We start from the raw sequence: 7,202 nt of genomic DNA, 5'->3' as shown, positions 1-7,202 counted from the left end.
TCAGAACCCCTAAAGTCTCCTCTATCTGTTCCAGGGGTGAGGGGTCATGTAGCTATGAGCAGGGCCCTTATACAATATGGTTTATATGCCCTGGTGTTGGAGAAATTGCACATTTCATTTTCCAAATTGTAGATCCCCCGGCCACATAGGATAGCATGGCAATAGTTGATAAATGCATAACTATCGCTAGGAATTAACAAAAAGTATCATTCAAGGACTTATGAGAATTGTATTGATAAATCCAACAATATGTTACTGTTGAATTTATCCTAAAATATTCCGAAAATAAGTTAAACATCTTTCTTGTCTATAAGCCACATTTCTGCCTTCCTGCGGTCTTCCCTGATTGGTCAGAGTTAACAGGATTAGCCAGGCTGCTTTTATGAAGTGATAAGTGACTCACCCAGAGAATGGATCTGTTAGATAGAGCTCTGCTACACAGGAATGCCAGAGCAGGGGGGAGTGATTGTAAAGCATGAAGCTTCAAAGGGGGATAGGAGAGAGAGGGAATACCAGCCCATATACCCACCAGCTCCTTTGACCCAGCCAGATGTCAGGCTTAAGGCAGGAATTTGCAGATGGTTAAGGGAGGAGAGCTATGGAAATGAGACATACTGGAGATTGATTTAACTAGTTCTTGGTCTTCTGCTGAGATTTCAGCAATACTGTATTTTGGAGGAATAGGTTGTGGGAAAAGATTATGTCACACTTTAGAGGAAGTGGCCATGCTCTGGGGGTGTTGCTCTGCACATAATTAGAAAGGAGTGCTCTCCTATACTGAATAAATATGTGAGAGGAGCAGAGCCTCTTGGATCTGCTGCTTGAAACTAAGAGAAGAAGGCTCACCAAGCTGGAAACTTGATTTGCACCATCAGGCCCTGCATTCTGACTGACTGCGCTGGCTGCATTATCTGGAACTACAGCTCTTTGCATGTACCTTGCTTCAAGCGGAATAAAGAGTGGACTCCCTGCAAGCTTTAGGTTAACAGAGCTCACATGGACCATCACCACCAAGAATCCCCAGCTTGGAGTACGTCCAGTGGCTTTTTAAGGGTTTTTACCAAGTGGATTGTGGGTGAAGAGGTGTGGCGCAGCGGCCAGGGTGCCTTACTCCAGACTACAGGGTTCACGATTCGATCCCTAGCGCCGGCGGAAGGATAGCCCAGCACCATGTGACTCTGGGCAATAGCTCGCTTATTCTTCCCGAGGGCCCCCAGCGCCGGGACACCACTTCGGAGGTAGCTGTGCACTTTACAAATACTGGTATTATTTCATTTCATTAATTGAAGTCACAACCTTTCAAGGACCATCTTGGAGATTTTAGACCATTGGATTGTGTTTTGGACAATTCTGACCCACAGGAGGAACTTCAGAAAGAAGTTCAAGAAGTTTGGAGCAACTTTGGAAAAATGCTCCATAAGGAAACAAATCAACCATGAGAGCCAAGCCAGCCGAATTCAACTGCGAGCTGGCTTGCCCTGCTGATTTCTCCTGCTGAAAAGCTCTGGATGTCCAACTTCCAGAGCTTGACTGGGGACTCCCTAGAGAGTAGGCCGACAAACCCTCACCAAACCCAAACTGGTGAAGAGCATCGAGGAACCCCAGCAGAAAAAGCTCCATAAACGTATCTAAGTCAGAAGGTAAAATCTTGACTTAGGCATACCATGAGGGGCATCCGAGTAAAGCTCTATCGTGGTCAGCCTGAAATTTTTATTTTGTCCTGGTCAAGCGACCAGATGTCTCAAGGTGGCGCTATAGGTTTCTTAGTGTTATATAGTGCTATATATTTAAAATTCACATCTCTGGGTCCCTACAGTGTATTTTTTTAAAGATAAAAAATATCTCTTTTTTATAAATTGGTGTGGATTTTTGTGTGCTGTGTCTTAATTATTTACTTAATTGGTGTTTTTAAATGCTTTACATAACTGCCTCTTAAGTTAGGCCTGCCTGCTCGCAGCCAAGCTACCAAGGGCTGAGCAAGGGAATAATTAACTGAGACCTATTCTGTGCCCTAGGCTGTGTTAGTGGCCTTATTGCCAGTGGTAGATGCATATTTGCCACTACTAATAACCCACTTTCCAACATTTGGAGCTCAGCGGTGTGGATGAGGGCTTGTGTTTAAAAGTACACCTTTCACCTTCAGATCAAGCAAGACGGCGCCCGAGTGATATGCTGAGTTGCCTGCTGCTCCACCCCGCCTCGATTTGCCTCGTCTGCTTGCCTGCGGCTGTACAGAATATGCACAAACGAGTCAGTGCTGGAGGTTGGACCCTAGTGAGAAGCCGCAGAAGATTCACCCGTGTATATCGGAGACAGAAACTTGCTCTACCGCATTATGATCACTGTGGTTGCCAAAGCAGTCCAGTTTGTCACTCAGCTGGCCAGGTTCTTCTTTCCAACACTCTCGGGCCGTCTAGAAAATAAAATGCCGGGCAGAGGAGCCAAACGGTCAGTGCCTGCAAGCGCGGTTGCTGCCCCCGCCCTCTCAACTGCAAGCTGCAAATCCGGTAAGGAGCAAAGGGGGGAAGAAAGGAGAGGAGGTCGTAGTTAACGAGAAAAACGGGAAAATTTGAATCAGGTTTGCAAGTAACAAAAAGGGCTGCACCAAGGCCAGCAAGGAGTTTGCTGCATGGGGACGTCAGGCTATCACAGCCCCTGATTTCAAATCTGTTCCCCCTAATTGGTAATAAAAAGTCAAAATCCAAGATGGGAGGGCAAGCACTGTTAACTCTGACTCAGCCGCAGGGGAAGGAAATGTGGAAAAGGTCCCTACGAGCGAGGAGGAAGTTCCTTGGATGGTCCCCCTTTCTACGACAACTGTAGAGGAGGAAAGAAAGAGGCATTTAAGTCAAACCTCAGAAAGTCAGCAGCAGTCAAATCAGGTAGGCATACTCAGTAAAGTTCAAGAGGGAATTTTTTGCTGAGGAGTGAGAACCACAGGATAATACTACCCTCTTTACTGGGAGAGAAGCGTGCGAAGGTGATATGAGCATTGTGATCCAATGTAACCAAGGAGCATCGGTAGTTGTTGTACAAGACCGGAAACCGAATGATGGGAAAATAAACAATGCAGCCAGGGGGGAGGAGCCAAGATGGCCGACGGGACGGACGCCTGAGCTCCCGGCTCCGTGGACCGTCTGGCTTCTTTTGTTAATCCTGATTAATTCTCCTGACCTGCGCCGCCCAACCGCCGCGGATTACCGGCACTGAAGTGACTGGCGTTCTCCTGACACCTTTGTCGGCGGGTTTGGTAGCTGACTCGGTGTCTACTACGACCTCCGGCGCTCCCACGGGTCCCTGCGTAGATGGCCGCCGCTGGACGCCGAGGGATGTGGACGGGGTGCTGAGCTGGAATACTGCGGGTGATCGCGGGGGAGGAAACGCTGGCCGTGCGACTGGAGTCGGACCCTTACGTCCGGGTCGGACTCCCCCGAGCGCCGGCAGTGGTGTGGACGACGTCGGAGCCCCCTAATACTAGCTCTCCTCCGCCACCCTGAAGACAAGCGAGCGGACTCCATTTTGTAGTGTCTTCCTGCGGCGAACGGCCGGTTCTCGCGGTGGCCGTGGGGCGCTCTCGCCCGGTGCGGTTCCCGAGTGGAGCACGACGCTTTTCCGGTGTCTACATCTTCGGATCATAGTCTTTTTTGTCCCGACACTAATTGCCCGCAGTGGAGACGACAATGGCGTCTGCTCTTCTTGCTGAGCCGCTGGCTGACCCTGGACTCGCAGTGTCTGTGCGCCCATGTGCCCCGGAGCTGATTGCCGCATCGGAGGAACAGCGGGATAGTGCGGACCGATGCTTGGTACAGAGGGACCCGACCTGTGGGGATGTATTGGCCGCCCTCGTGGCGTTAAAAGTGGCAATGCAGAGTACTTGCCGGGCGCTGACCCGGAGAATCGATGAGGCACTGTTTGCAACGGGACGTCCCCGGCTGGAGGATCCCCCGCCGCCCCTGTTTTCTCCTGGAGGTGAAACAATGTCGCAGAGTGGGGGGACGGTGGCGCGGAGTCCTCCTGGCTACAATGTAACACGTCAACCCATCGACACGGATACAGTTGCAGGGACACCCTTCACCTTGAACGTTGTGACTCTGCCTACGAACTACCTGCTGAGACCTAGCCTTTCACTTCCCTTGCCAGATGTTACCCTGAATGCACCTATCGCTCGAGCCTCTGTGGCATGTTACTGCTGCGTTTGGGACCCTGTGGTACGATACGTCTTCATTGTCCCCTTTCCTCGAGAGCGGCCATCTTGTCTCTTTGTCCTGGCTGAAGGTGACTCGCAGCAATGGACGGGCCTGAATCATATCTGCTGGTCCGGACAGGGGTGATGGCATGCTGGTTGTCGCTTTGGTTGGATCGGCATACGGGGCCCTGGACTGATACACGTTTTGTAATTTTGGATGAGTAGTCTTTAATGACCAGTTTTTGTTACATGTCGCTGTGATTTCGCCTCCTGTTTCCTTCTTCTGCCGGGGGGAGGCCTTGCGAAGTGCTGAAGTGCTGGGTGTTATTGAATCGGGACTACCGGGTTTACGTGGGTCTTTTGATACTGTGCTGTACATGGCGCAGGATGTATGGGCGGCGCGGGAGTCCGGGAGTTCGGCAGTGTGGTGGGCTCCTCCCCGCTTTATGGTCTTTTTTCCTTTCTTCTTTCCCTAATTCTATATTTCGGGTTCCTATGGGGCGACAGACACGTAGCTAGGGGGGGGGTAGGCCATAGCCTCGGCATGCGTGTAGGGTGGGGGGTCTTCTTCGATACGTTTTTTTGTTACTATGGGCCTTCTTTTTCTTTATTCCGTCCTTTTCCTACGTCTTTTTCTAGGGTCAGTGGGGGGGAATGGTGTTAGGAGGGTAGCGGCTGGGAGGCACATTTCGCTGCGTATCTATATCCTGGTATTATAGTTGCGTGCCGCCATTTTAGATATGTTCACTGTTAGTTGACTCTCCTGTCGGATGTTACCCATTTATCGTATGTTCGTCTGTTCTGTGCACTGATCCGTTCTAGCTCTGTATCTCCTTAAATTTAAAACTTTTTAAAATTAACCTTACTGGCTCCTGCCACTCAGTGCACGTGGATTTTGCAACATAGGTCGTATGCTTTTATGTGCTGCCGTGCCACCGAGTGGACGTATACTTTGCTATCAAGCATCAGAAGTGTCGAGGCCGGCCGGATGGTTGTAGGCCCGTATTTGTCTTGTACACAGTGCTAAATAAAGGTTTTAAAAAAAAAAAAAAAAAAAAAAAAAAAAACAATGCAGCCAGGTCCCCTGATACAAGAGAGAGGTTTTTCTCCTTGACCGATGACTCGAAACGATCTAATTTCTGCAGCACCTCATCATCCCCAATAGATGATCTGGCTTCTGATTCATCTATGAGCAGTGCATCTGGATAAATCTGCTATTCTCACCCAATGTAAAATGTTAAAGAAGAAAAAGAAAGGAGAGAAGTGTTTTGAACAGGGTAGGGGCGGGAGTATTTAGGGAACTGCTATGGAGAACCTGAGATTGGACTATTCAGCTACTCAACTGGTATACTCAGAGGAGAAAAATGAGAAATAACTGAATGGAAGCAGCAAGGCCTCTGAGAGTACAGCAACCGGCCCATCTACAGTAGATTCAACTCTGGCAGTGATTCTCCAATCTAGCAAGCAGCTGCAGGAAGAAACCCAGAGTGAAAGTCGTCATGCTCGGCTTGCTTAAAAAAAACTGCATGGAACTATCAGAAAAGTTAACAAAACCTGCTCGACATTGCAGAAAGGACCACTTTGGTTGAAGGGCAGACAGAGTGTCTAGAGACCAAGATGAATACATGGCGAACCCAGATATCTTCCCAAGAAGCAATAATGACAGACATTCTTTGGAAATTGGAAAATCAAGAAAACAGACAACGCAGGAACAATTTAAGATTGTTGGGGATCCCGGAAGGGGTGGAGGCCAAAGACACAAGAGTGTACATGGTGACTCTATTGAAAAGGGCAGTCCCAGAAAAGACCAACTGGAATTGGGATTTAGAAATCTAACGTGCTCATCGATTTCCTCTAATGTTGACAAAACGTCAGTCTAACAAAGTAGAGAGTCCCCGAGTTTGCTTTGGTAACTTCCTGTTACAACAAGAAATTTATGACTTGGCTCATCCTAATGCAAAGAGAGAGTATGAAGGGGTTTCCTTTTTTGTCATACCCGATTTTGCGCATGCTACTGTAGAAAGACAGTGGCAGATACAACAGTACTTCAGTCCATTTCATAAAATCAGGGCTGAAGTATTCCTTTAAAACCCTGCATGGCTAAAAGTCATTTATAATGGTCATACTTGTAGTTTCATCTCTGAGATACAGGTCCAGGAATACTTAACGGAGCTTAGTGGAGGGTCTGTCACCCATATCATATATAATATTTGTTTTCTTTTTTTTCTTTCCCTCCGCTTTATGTCTAGCTTTGATTGAATACTGAGTTTACATGAAGGAGGACGAAGGGGCAGAGTATTGTGTATGCTGGTTTGATGTTCGGGCTTTTTGGTGCTTTTTTTTGGCAAAGATGTACACTTGATGAGGTATGACGTAAAGGGGGGGGCAGGTGATGGGGGGGTCTTTTGGGTGTCATCATTCAGGAATGGGGCCTGACTGCTCATATCACCATGGTGGGAGGGGGCTCTGGGGAGCGGGTGGGTTTGGGGTTCAGAGGGCAGGGGATGGGGGAGACTACACATATAAACAGACAGAAACAGCAGAAACATGCCTAAACAGGATAGGTGGGTATTTTCTAGACTCTATGTGTCCTGTTCAGATGGTTTTGTTGTGGGGGGGTCTTTTGGGTGTCATCATTCAGGAATGGGGCCTGACTGCTCATATCACCATGGTGGGAGGGGGCTCTGGGGAGCGGGTGGGTTTGGGGTTCAGAGGGCAGGGGATGGGGGAGACTACACATATAAACAGACAGAAACAGCAGAAACATGCCTAAACAGGATAGGTGGGTATTTTCTAGACTCTATGTGTCCTGTTCAGATGGTTTTATTGTGAGAAAAGTAAAGCTGGATGGCGAAGCTTAAGACCTGATATTAGTAAATTGGTTATTGCGACTATTAATATATGTGACCTGAATGATAGAAAAAAAGGTGTAGAATTGCATTAGAGATGCAAATGCTAAATGCTGATATTATTAAATGTCTCCAAGAGACTCATATTGAAGAATCATATTTGCAGT

The sequence above is a fragment of the Triturus cristatus genome, chromosome 4_1 (genome assembly GCF_964204655.1).
Source record: "Triturus cristatus chromosome 4_1, aTriCri1.1, whole genome shotgun sequence".
Taxonomy (NCBI): Eukaryota; Metazoa; Chordata; class Amphibia; order Caudata; family Salamandridae; genus Triturus; species Triturus cristatus.
The sequence above is the reverse complement of the archived record's forward strand: the minus strand, read 5'-3'. Positions refer to the sequence as shown.